The sequence below is a fragment of the Emys orbicularis genome, chromosome 22 (assembly GCF_028017835.1).
Source record: "Emys orbicularis isolate rEmyOrb1 chromosome 22, rEmyOrb1.hap1, whole genome shotgun sequence".
In the NCBI taxonomy this organism is placed as follows: Eukaryota; Metazoa; Chordata; order Testudines; family Emydidae; genus Emys; species Emys orbicularis.
The window spans coordinates 9,958,275-9,971,397 of NC_088704.1; the positions used below are offsets into that span (position 1 = coordinate 9,958,275).

At 48.4% G+C, this 13,123-nt stretch overlaps 1 protein-coding gene across 4 annotated transcripts in view; it reads right to left on the reverse strand.

Moving 5' to 3' along the window:
- The window catches only part of KAZN (kazrin, periplakin interacting protein), a 747,507-nt gene that overhangs the window by 304,810 nt on the left and 429,574 nt on the right, over nucleotides 1-13,123 (reverse strand). The window lies entirely within an intron of this gene.

Sequence of the window (13,123 nt, forward strand, 5' to 3'; positions counted from 1 at the left end):
ATGGAATGCAAGGTAAGAAAGTCTCACCTTGCAGAGAGAACACGAATTTGTACTCTTTTCCCTGATCAGATATTTCAAAACAGTGCGAAAAATCAACTCATTTTACAGAGTCCTCCAATGGTAACTGCTTTCTGTCATTACTGACCTAGGTCAGATCCAAACAGGTCACCTAGGAGATTGTTATATTTTAGTGACCGTATAGCCAAAATGTGTACCGATTACAACTGGTAGGTGTTATGTGTCTCCTGGAGACACACACAGGGATCAACAACAACCACCCCCAGATACTCGGGATGAACTTGGCCATCGAAAGACCACATGAGCAATAAGAGAATCCCCCTGATGCAGTAACTGAGAAGAAGAGCCACAGGCACAGGCACATATAGCGCTGCAGAATCTGGGCAGCTTGGGAATGTGGTTTGCAGATGCCTTAGCCCCCCTTCCCCTAGGCTGCAAGTTTTGTGCTGTAGCCCTTTAAGGCGCAGCACAGAATCTCATCTGCTCAGAATAAAGGGCTCCCAGTCTGGCTCTTAGGAGTTAACGATTTCTACCCCTACATGCCATTTCTGTGTGCCTTTCCCATATCCTGTAACAGCTGAGAACGTCCTCGTGTACTGCACTCAGTCACTGATTTCACTTGACTTGTCTTCAAGCCCTTCTCTGTAGAGTAGCGAGTGTCCTTGGAGAAGGGATGAGAACCCTCAATGTGTCTTCAAGACCATGAGAACTGAGGGATTGACACATCTCTCAGGAGGCGCTTAGCACTTTGCAGGACTGAGCACAAATCATTCAAACACTCGGGCCCCAATTCAGGAAAGCACTGAGGCAAATGCTTAAGTTATATGGAGATATAGCTATCTCATAGAACTGGAAGGGACCACCCCCAGATACTCATCAAGTCCAGCCCCCTACCTTCACAAGCAGGACCAAATACTGATTTTGCCCAAATCCCTAGAGTGGCCTCTTCAAGGATTGAACTCACAACCCTGGGTTTAGCAGACCAATGCTCAAACCACTGAGCTATCCCTCACCCCAGTTCTTTAACTTCAATGCGGTTTTAGTACTTGCTAAAGAGCTTTCCTGAATCAGGCTTTCAGTCATTGCTTCTAAGCCAATATCACAACTCACAACACTTTGCAGGATAGGGCACTCACTGATCTAATCCAGTTTCTACCTGCTGAAAGGCCATTTGTTTAGGTTTCTATAATAATATAATCACACACATATTTAACAGGGTCCTAATTCTCCCTCTGGAAGATTTACACCCCCAAAGAGGAAGGAGAAAGCTTGGCATGGAATCCATTGTGTGGAAAAAAAAATATGTAACAACACCGGGCCAGATCCTCAGCTGAAAAATCTGCACAGCTGTGTTGAGCTCAATGGAGTAATGCTGATTTACACAAGCTGAAGATCTGGCTCATTAGCTTCCAAATGAACAGTACCCTTGGTTTTAACGTGCAGCCACTGTTCACTAAAGGTCCAACTGATTAGTTGTGCCCAATTTTCTGTCCTCGTCATGTTGTTTTCTATGTATGATACGGATTCTACATTGATGTTCTGAGTCCTGCGGATCCACTGCACATGCCTGTGGACACGTGCTACTTCATTGATCTGATCAATAAGAATATATAAAAATGATGGCTCCTTTCTGACACACACTAGCCCTGCAAATGAAGAACTCCAGGAACACTCAATAGGCCCCTGCCCTCTTTATGCCATGTGGCAATCCTGCGAGGAGGAAAATGAGGATTACCTTACACAAAAGATACAAATGTGCACATTGTTCTCTTCCAGCCAAACTGATCCAGGACGAAATTCTTCCTTTTTTTCTATGCACACGTGCCGATTGCCCTCAAATCGATAGGAGTTGTGAGCACCTCACCAAAGGCCACCAATGGGTTATTTTCATTATAATAATGATTTTTGAAGAAGTGAATGAACTTTCTGCGGGGGAAAACTCCAAGAGGCATCTTCCAGTTGCAGTGTGTACGGTCAAACATCAAGGGGCAAGAATGACCGTGGAAAAGCACTGGAGTTTGATGTCACCTACCCCACATGTTTGTGGGTGAAAGGGTTTAATAGCTGGATGCCGCTCCTAATTATTTAGACAGACATTGCAAGAAGCAAACCAGGACATTTACTGCTACTGTGGGAGGGAGGAAAATGGGATTCACGAGACAGTCACGTAGGATTTCAGCAGCTCTGAAGGGACCCTTCTATTTCATCCTTCAAGATGGTGGTTGAACTCCTTGAAGACCCTGTCGCCAAGTGGGAAGAGTCAAGGTGATCCACGACATGGGGGGGGGGATTGGCTGTGTGCCCGGCGGGAGTGCTGACAAAGCAACAGGTCCCATGTGTCCCAGCAATAGCACTCACACCACACAGCCCAGAGGATAGTGCTGACTTCAGAACAGCGTTGTCCTTTGCATGTAATTGCTTTACTCACAGAGATGCAATTTTTGAAAGATAAGAGGGGCGCCATTTTCAAAAGTGCCCGAGGGTACATCTGGAATCAAAGACCTGTGACACGGCTGCAGCTGGCCTGGGTCAGCTGAGGGGCTCGCCGGGCTTGGGCTACAGGGCTAAATATGGCCATGTAGACATTTGGGCTTGGGTTGGATCCCAGGACCTTAGGCTCCAGCTCAAGCCTGAACGTCTACACCACAATTAAACAGCCCCACAAGCCTGAGTCAGGTGACATGAGCCAGCTGCAGGTGTTATATTGCAGTGTAGACATAGACTCCGATATCACTTAGGGTAAGTCCCGTTTTCAACAGCAACTTGGGCATGTATGAGTCTAAATCCCATTGGCTTTCAGTGAGACTTAGCCGAAGGGACTTTTGTAAATGGGACTTTGACTCCTAAATAACGTAGGCACTTCTGAAAATTTTGCCCTAGATGTTTACCTGTGTGAACAAGTGAGAAGATGAGCACCCCACCCCCAAAGATTCCTGCTCCAAAGCAGGAAGCAACCGGTCCTCCATGACTGGTGGGGCTCACACTTGGCCTTGTTATATACTTATACTCTAACATGTCATTCGTTCTCCATTGTTCCTCTGAACCGGTTTCTCTACTTATTTATTTTCGTTCCTGTGTAAGGGGCAAATTCAGATCTGGTGTTAGAGGGTCAATCCCCCTGACTCAGCATTGCTTACACCAGGTCTGAATGTGGTCCAACAGCTTGACTGGGATTGCTCATTTGCATTCTTCTGCCTTTCCACGTAATATCCTTGTGCAGAATTGCAAACCTGAGTCAGGCCTGTCAATACTCCAATCAGATCTCAAATGAACCCAGTCCCACATTGTTGTGAGACAAAGGCAGGCTGAGAAGAAATGAAATCAGGTACAACTAGAGCTTTTCCTTACAATTAGAAAAATCAGACTAGGAAAACTCCCATGCCATTAATTTTTTTAGGCTGCTTTCAGAGTCAACGCCTCTATGCGCTCCTTCTGGCAATCAACAGACTCTCCTCATGCTACCTGGGACCATGCTATTCCTTTATTTAATGCCCTTTTGTCATTACAGGAGGATGGACTTTCCAAAAAGCAGAACAGAGCCACAGTAATTACAATCAGATTCTTTTTCTGCACATTCATCTTGAATCTGTGATAAACTGTCTGCAAGCCAAGGCAATACGTCTATGACAATGTGCTACTGAAGGAATGCAAGAGCGAGCAAACTGTGAAGACTTAACATATATTTGCTAATGCAGAGCTAGCCGAGATCTTGAAAATGTATGTAAGCCCCTTGAGCCCTGATTGATTGTGCACCTACTTGCAATACCACATTTATGAGAGTAGACCGGGGCGGCCAACCTGAGCGGGAGAAGGAGCCAGAATTTACCAATGTACATTGCCAAAGAGCCACAGTAATAAGTCAGCAGCCCCCTATCAGTTCCCCCACCCCGCTCCCAGTGCCTCCCGCCTGGGATCAGCACCTCCCCCTCCCTCCCCGCACCTCCCAATCAGCTGTTTCCTGGCATGCAGGAGGCTTGGGGGCGGGGGAGGGGAGAGGAGAGAGGGCATGGCAGGCTCAGGGGAGGGGGCAGGTGGGGGTGGAGTGGGGGCAGGGCCTGTGGCAGAGCCAGAGGTTGAGCAGTGAGCACCCCCCGGCACATTCAGGGGCGGCAGGTTTGTATAAGTTTTGGGGGTGCCCAGAATGGGTCCAAATCCCGCGCCCCCCCCCCACCTGCCTAAGGCTCTGGGAGTGAGTTTGGGTGCTGGGTGCACGCTCTGGGCTGGGGCAGGGGATTGGGGTGCAGGAGTGGGTAAGGGATGCGGCGCTTACCTTGGGCTCCCGAAAGGGACCCGGACACCCTTCTGGCAGCAGCTCCTAGGCAGGGGGTCTGGGGAGGTCTCCGTGCACCGCTGCCCACAGGCACTGCCTCCGCAGCTCCCATTGGCCACAGTTCCTGGCCAATGGGAGCTGTGGAGTTGGCACTCGGGGCAGGGGCAGCATGCAGAGACACACACACACACTCCGGGGGCCATAGGGCCGGTTCGGGCCGCTTCCAGGAGTGGCGCAGCGCGAGGCCAGGCAAGAAGAAGCCTGGTGGTGGCAGCGGCTGGGGGCCCCTGGGCCCTTTTAAATTGCCCCGGGGGCAGCAGGCGGGGCTGGGAGATGCTCCAGGGGAGGCTTGCGGGGGCGGCAGGCAAGGCCGGGAGATGCTCTGGGGGAGGCTGGCGGGGCCGGGGGAGAGACCCGGCCCCAAACATTGGTAGAGCCGGTCCCCTGGGCCCTGAATATTCCTGGAGCATGGGCACCATGGGGCCATATAACTCGCCACCCCTGGGCACATTGGAAAGTTGGCGCCTGTAGCTCCAGCCCCAGAGTCGGTGCCTAGCCAAGGAGCCGCATATTAATTTCTGAAGAGCCGCATGTGGCTCCAGAGTCCCAGGTTGGCCACCCCTGGGGTAGACCCAACTCACAAACAGCGTCATTGACTTCAAAGGTGCTTCATATCGACTGCGAAGGGACAGTTCGGATGAACAGGGGCTACTCACATGAATAAGGATTTGCACCATCTTCCCCCATATCTATCACAGGCAGCTTGAGTGAGAACACTTCATATTTACTTTGGTCTCTGCTGTAGTTCCCATATTTACACAATTTCCCAAGTTCAAAGGTCAGAAAATTTAACATATGTTTGGAAAGGATTCCGAGCTGGTTGGATCAATGTGATTATTTTAGTGCTGGCGTTAATTAATTCAATGCAGCTGTCTAAAAATTTGTATTATTTGTTAAAGGCCAATTGTGTGCTTGGTGCTGTACAAGACACACGGGAAAATACAAAGACATGGGTTGAGATTTTCAAAGGGATTTAGATACAGCCCCTCCATTCATTTCAACCACAAGTCTCTCTCCAATGTAGCAGACACTACAGAAGATGAGCAAAGATCAAATGGAAACACTGTAGGGGACCCCAAGCCCTAGAACTTGATAGTGACCTGGGTGTTACACAAGACAAAAGTTATTGGGAGCATGTTGAATGCAGAGTGGTTGGGGACACTGTGCACTGGGACAGAGAGACTGAAGGGCAGTCTGCTGAATTAGATCACTTCACTTACGAAACGCTAATCTCTCCATGGGCCAAATTCAGAGGCGATGCAAGTTACATGTTGGTAAGTGTGTGATATCTAAGACAGTGTAACTTACACCATCTCAGACCAGAGGGGTGTAACATGAGAGTGTAAGAAGGTGTAAATTAAATTAGGCCACCTCACACTTCAATTTACACCTCCCTTCATCCCCATGACACATACCACATCATATTAGACTCCCTTACAACCAGTAACCAACGTTGCACTTACATCACCTCTGAACGTGTCCCTGTGCCTTAAAACCATGAAACCTGAACCTACTCTCCCATCCCAGCATCCCTCAGACGAAGGGAGAAAAATATCAACCCATATGCCCCACAGATTGCTGCTTCTCTTCCTTTGCCATTTCAAGATCGCTTTGGCAGCATCATCATACACACACCTCCACAGGAAGAGTGATTCATCTCAACATTGTGTGCTAAATTGCCTCACCAGTATGAAAGGGCCCCATACAACGCATTAATTGCAAAAATGTCACCACACATCGCGCGTACATATGGCTGCAGAGATGCTTTTGGGATGGCTGTGAGCTGCAGCAGCTAGCTTCATCCGGAATGACTCTCTTCTTATTTCCCCTCTGTGTTCAAACTCAACATTCAGGGCCTTGGTGTGCTCAGTTCTGGTCTGGTGAAATCACTCTGCAGACACACCGTTTTCGTAACCTTCTAGCTTTAAAAAAAAAAAAAAAAGCCCCCTTAATTACTTAATCCAAAGGGAACTCTCGCAGTTAAAATAGGGGGCGAATGTCCTCTGAATTCTAAAGGTTATCAAAATATCAGGGTTTGGACAAACAGGGCTGTTATTAAAGAGCGACTCTATAAAAACAGGAAAGCAATTCCTTCAGAGAGAGAGAGGGAGAGGGAGATAAAGAATTTCTTCTTCCAATGGCAATAAATCAAATTTGGACAGTGGAAATTGATCCTCCCACCTCCCCCACTCCCTCTGCATTTACATCTGGAGAATCTTTCCATGGCCCCAGATGAACAGAGTCCTACTCAACCAAATCAATGAGCCACCTAAGAAATATCATGAACGTTTTCCGCACTGACCCGATGATACGACTCTTTAGTGCAGGGCCGTCAATTATTTTTTTCCAAGGTCCAAATTTCTCGGTCAAGGTACAGTCAAGATCCAGACTCCAGAGAAAATAATAAAAATAAACGAACAATAAGGATAATAAGAAGTAAATCAAGATTTCGAGGTCCATTCAAAAGTGGCTGGCGGTCCGGATTTGGCCCACGGTCTGCCTATTGACTATCCGTGCTTTACTGCAGCTGCCCTGGCTTTTCCAGAGTCTCTCTCATTTTGAGCCTTGCCTGCACGCTGGACTAGCCCCACCTCAGCCATCGGTGTAGCTGCACTGGTGCTGCTGACTCCGAAGTGCGGACAAGGGCAAGCCGAAGGTAGTACCGATTGCAGTTTAACTAGATTACCGCGGGGGGCGGGGAGGGGGCCAAGGGGTGGCAGCAGCAGCTTGGCAAATCCCACGGGGACGTAGCCTCCTTGCAGGCCGAGTACCACCCGGATCCATCTCTAGCTAGGTCTGTCTGGATATTCAGTTTATGTTCAGCACTGGCAAATTTATTGCGCCCCTGAAGCTTTCGGTGACCATGTGATCGCCAACTGTGCAGTGGCATTGCTTGGTAAACATGCTTTGGAATTTGTTGGTCTTCCACCCTCATAACATGGGTAAACACACCTTCATGATCTCAGGGCAAACACATGCATGTTCTCTAGGGGGCAGCACTGAGACAGCGAAGCTGGTTGCTAACCACCGATGACTGAGTCAGGGCTAGTCCAGTCTGGAGACAAGTCCTAAATTTAACACGTCACCTTCTTGCCAAAGTTAATGTCTGCAGTGGCGCTGCACGAAACCACTACAGAAGGCTGAGCAACGCCTTTCAATTGGTATTCGTTCGTGACAGGGCCGCCCGGGGGGGGGCGCAATTTGCCCCAGACCCCGGGCCCCACAGGGGCCCCACGAGCCCTGGCCGAGAATCCCTTCCCTGGGATTTTTACTCACCTGGCGGCGCTCCGGGTCTTCAGCGGCACTTCAGCGGCGGGTCCTTCAGTGCTGCTGAAGACCCGGAGTGAGTGAAGGACCCGCCGCAGACTCGGAGCGAGTGAAGGACCCGCCGCCGAACTGCCGCCGAAGACTCGGAGCGAGTGAAGGACCCGCCGCCGAACTGCCGCCGAAGACCCAGAGCGAGTGAAGGACCCGCCGACGAACTCTCGGAGCGCCGCCTGGTGAGTACAAACGTCGCAGCGGGTGGTGCCTTTTTTAATGTCCACTCCCCTGAAATTGCTTTGCCCCAGGCCCCCTGATTCCTCTGGGCGGCCCTGGTTCGTTTGGGTTTTTTAGTTTCATCCCTTAGAAATGGCTTTTCATTCCCACCCACCCTTTTGTGCTAATATGCCTGGGCATCTCTCAAACATGTGACTTTCTGGCATAATGAGCGGAGATGGGCTTAAGCCACAACATTCCGATTTTAATGGAGGGTCTCAGTTCTGCAAACATACCCGCCTGGATGGATCCTTGCACCCATGCAGAGAGACACAGACTTCAATGGAGCGTGGGTCGGCACCTTGCAGGATAGGTGTTGTAAATCAGCAGAGAGTAGACCCTGAAGTCAATGACACTGCGCTGATTGACACCAGCTCTGGCACCTCACCCTCCTGTGTGTGTCTGTAACGTTCTGTGGACATCCCTGAACCCTTGGAATTGCAGCTGTTCTGCAGTTTACCTCCTGCCTTACAGGATGAGTTCCGCTGAACAACACTGAGTTCCTGTTAATACTCATGCCCCCACCCACCCTTGGAAGAACTGGAGGGATTTTACATCTTACAAATAATAGCTGTTACCACTCAAGAGAGATCTTGGAGTCATTGTGGATAGTGCTCTGAAAACATCCGCTCAATGTGCAGCGGCAGTCAAAAAAGCGAACCATGCTGGGAATCATTAAGAAAGGGATAGATAAGAAGACAGAAAAGCTTATATTGCCTCTGTATAAATACATGGTACACCCACAACTTGAATACTGCGTGCAGATGTGGTCGCCCCATCTCAAAAAAGATATATTGGAATCGGAAAAGGTTCAGAAAAGGGCAACGAAAATTATTAGGGGTATGGAATGGCTGCCATATGAGGAGAGATTAATAAAACTGGGACATTTCAGCTTGGAAAAGAGATGACTAAGCAGGGATATGATTGAGGTCCATAAAATCATGACTGGTGTGGAGAAAGAAATAAGGAAGTGTTATTTACTCCTTCTCATAACACAAGAGCTAGGGGTCACCGAATGAAATTAATAGGCAACAGATTTAAAACAAATAAAAGGAAGTATTTTTTCACACAACGCACAGTCAACCTGTGGAACTCCTTGCCAGAGGATGCTGTGAAGGTCAAGACTATAACAGGGTTCAAAAAAGAACTAGGTAAGTTCATGGAGGATAGGTCCATCAATGGCTGTTAGCCAGGATGGTGTTCCTAGCCTCTGTTTTCCAGAAGCTGGGTGACAGGAGATGGATCACTTGATGATTACCTGTTCTGTTCATTCCCTCTGGGGCACCTGGCATTGGCCACTGTCAGAAGACAGGATCCTGGGCTACATGGACCTTTGGTCTGAGCCAATATGGCTGTTCTTATGTAATAATTAATAGTCTACCCAGCCTCATAACAGATCAATGGGTTACAATCTTCTTCTCCTGTGCTGCAACCTAACAATCCCTAATGTGACCCTGCTTTAATTAAAGGGTAAAAAAGACATTTCACAACAGGCTCCCTCAAGATGACAAACTGAAATCTTTTACTTTGCAGGGGCAGGAGGAGAAAGCATCATTAATGCAGAAGCCCAGAGAAGCTGTTCATATGTAGAGAAGATCAATTTGGCTTCCCCTTGCCAAAAACTCTCTAGTAACAGACATTCAAAGCCAATGATTCTCCCCTCCCCCCCTTTTTGTATTTAGCATATGCAGTCACAGAGGGAAAAAACCACATGAGATTGATTTGGTTTCATTTAAAATCCTGATAATATCCCGAGGCTGTTTTATATAAAACTGGTGGCCTGATTTAACAGGTTATAAAGTTCCATTGTTTTCTTACTATTGACTTTTACTGCAGTGTAAAATTTTTAATGAGAAATAAATTGATAGAGATACATTACCATGAAGAAACCCTGGTCTGATCATTTGAGGCCATAAACTCAAGGATCACATTTTTAAACCTAAAGAAAAAAATAGCCCCCTTGTATTAAAGTTACTATTTAACTGCACTTGGCATTGGCAGTAAAACACTGGGGTCTGGGATCCAGCCTTTGCCCGCAAGAATCGCACAAAACACTTACATCCCTTCACTCAAGTGATTAAACTGGTAAAAAGCCAGCATACCAACAGCGTCCACAGCCCAGCTCCCAAATCCGTCTGAACATTTAAGTTCAGTTTAAGACTCCTCTTTTTCTCATTTCTCTTATCTAGTGTCTCCCTTCACCCTGGCTTTTCTTTACTGCCTTTTAAAAATTCTAAACTGGAGCAAGGCTCCGGGTATCCGAGGCCTTGAAACAATTTCTGACTCTGTAACAGGACCTGTCTATACTGCAAATACAGCGGAGTCAGGGGCGGGAACATGGCCCTATGGCTAGAAGTTAAGGTTCTATCTTCAGGTCTGCCACAGACATCCTGTGTGACGTAAGGCAAGTCACTTGATCTCTCCGTGCCTCGGTTCCCCACCTGTACAATGGGGACAATAGTACGTCCCTTTCTCACTGGAGAGTTCGGAGGGTAAATTAATGATTGTTTGCAAGGTGTTCAGATACAACAGTGATGAGGGCCATGTAGACCAATAGCTAGATGAGCTGGTCATAATACAGATGGGCTGGTTCCAACCTGATTCCTGATCACAGGGGATGGGGGGGTAATAGGAGTCTATATAAGAAAAAGACCCAAAAATCGGGACTGTCCTTATAAAATCAGGACATCTGGTCACCCTAGTTGTGTCTTATCTACGTGAGGTTAAAAGCTCTTTGGGATAAGGACCCGTCTCTCATCCTAGGTATTGTGCAAATTTACCTCAATATAAAAATGCTCAACAGTCAGCAATTGCCATGGCCTCCCCTAGTCTTGGATGGGCAATTTCAGCTCCCTTCTGTTGACATGGACAGAGGAGCAGACTGCGTCACTAATGTTACTCAGTAAAACTAGGTGTTGCCTGGTCACGTCTCTGGTGGTGCCCCAACCCGGATGTGTGAAAATGACGAGAGATGGGACATCAAGGGGCGAGGGGGAGGAACAGCAGATTAGCCACATGATGCTCAGACTTGTTTGTGCCCCTGGAGGCAGCCTGAGCAGCGGGGCAACCCAATGTTATAGGTTCCCACTGGAAGTCGGGATCAGAGTGCGTGTGGAGGGGAGAGGGGGAAAGAGTTGTACTGTGATACGATGTGGAAAGTCTCCCCCACCACCACCAGGCCACTGTCTCCTTCCTTAGAGGTTTTTAAGGCCTGGCTTGACAAAGCCCTGGCTGGGATGATCTAGTTGGGGATTGGTCCTGCTTTGAGCAGGGGGTTGGACTAGATACCTCCTGAGGTCCCTTCCAACCCTGCTATTCTATGATTCCTCCTCCTTCAATAGCCAGCAAGTCAGAACACAACAGCTTAGAATTAGAGTGCAGCAGTACCATTCGGACTCAGCGAACCCCAGAAGGCTTAGAACGGCTGATATTTAGCCAGACAAAACCAGCAGGGGGTCCCCTAAAATATCACCTGCTTCAGGCCTGAAAAGGGGATAGAAAAAAACCCACAAGGGGAGGGGAGAGAGAGGACGTTAGGAAAGAGCTACGCAGATGAGCGCAGAGGGGTGGCCCTCTGCCCTTCTCAGGCATTCCCTCTTCCTCTCCTCCATACCCTGCCTCCCTCTTTCCTCAGCACTCTTCGCCGATTTCTCTGCATCTCTGCTCCATTCCCTTGTTCCACCCCCCTGTGAAGCCAGGGAGGAGCCAGGAGACTCTACTTTTTAACGAGGAGCCAATTTAAAGTGGGGGGGGGAGCGGGGGGAGAGGAAACGCAAAAAGGAGCAGGAAGTGGAGGGCTATTTTAGCAGCATAAAAAAAGGGAGTGGAACTGAAGCAATACAAATAGGGCTGGAATGTACAAGGCCCAGCCAGTGATGCATCGCTGTGGGCATTCACCCCTTCGTGGCTGGCCATGCTGTCAGAGGAGAGATCAGCAGACCTCTTGTCAGCGAGACACGTGTTCCACTGTAATGTCGGCCCTACCAAGGGGACAGAGTGCTGCACCCCAGGCCTCACTAGAGGTTTTGCCCCATATATTGTGTACTTACACAGTAGCAATGGTATTATTATGGATTTGTCTTGCGGTAGCACTTAGGGGCCCCAGTCCAGGATCAGGACCCCATTGTGCAAGGCTCTGTACAAACCCAAAACAAAAAGAAAGTCCCTGCCCAAGCAAGCTGACAATCTAAGTAGTAAATAATCACTCCTTTCCCTTTGTCAGTGTCACAACCCCTCCCCACACCCGACCTTGCCAAAATCCAAATGTTTCCAGGACCCGAGACACACAATAACACGCTTTGCGCGATTCTCCCAATGCCAACGGAGATTTCATAGTCAAACGCCCCCTGGAATAAGCAAGCAAAGTACCCGGCCTTTCCCTTTGATCAATGACCAGCTAGATGGCTTTTCATCTAACATCGTGAAGCCGGTTTACAAAATGACCCTGTGGGAGAATGTGGAGGAGTCGCAACACTTACAGTTCCACTCCAAACCCTTTTGCCTGAGAATAAATGCAAAGCGAGCACTGAACCACCAACCATTAGGCAAATCCCCTGTATGTAGCTCATGGCCTTTCTCCCCGCACGTGAGAAAAATCCTCCGGCTTTTCTTCTCAGGGGCGTGGCTATTTGGGATTAAGCATTTCCTCGGTGCTTATGTTTATTGTGAATGATGGAATAAGACACACCTTCTCTAGTACGGAAACACCAAGAGGAACTTTCTAGGCTTCTGAAAGAGATGGTTGGTGGAGGGCAGCACTGGACATATTTGAAAGCTTACTCTCTCTCTCACACACAAAATCTGTGATTCTAACTGATCACCAAGCACCAACCTCCTGCCACTAAGCCAGGAGCAAAGCATTCCATTAAGATTTACCTGGACGTGATTTCTTTGATACAGGAACAAACTCCCTCCATTCACAAGCAGAGCTTATCCCTTCCACGTGTGCTGAGGGCTCAGACAGCAGGGCTTGTATGAAATTGCTGGTATGAGACCAAACAGCGTTCTGGGCATTGACATGAAGAAGAGAACTCCGTGGGTCTCACATCACTTCCGAAATTCCCATCAGGTCACTTCTGTACTGGAGGCAGGTTTACCCAGGACAAGCGTTACAACTGAGCACCACTTGGACAAACCTAGTTTTGCAACTATAAACATGAAGGTCATAAAGTCTTCTGATTAGAGCAGGGCTCTGGGAGTCAGGATTAAAAGAAAAAAAAACATAGGATTGATTAGTGG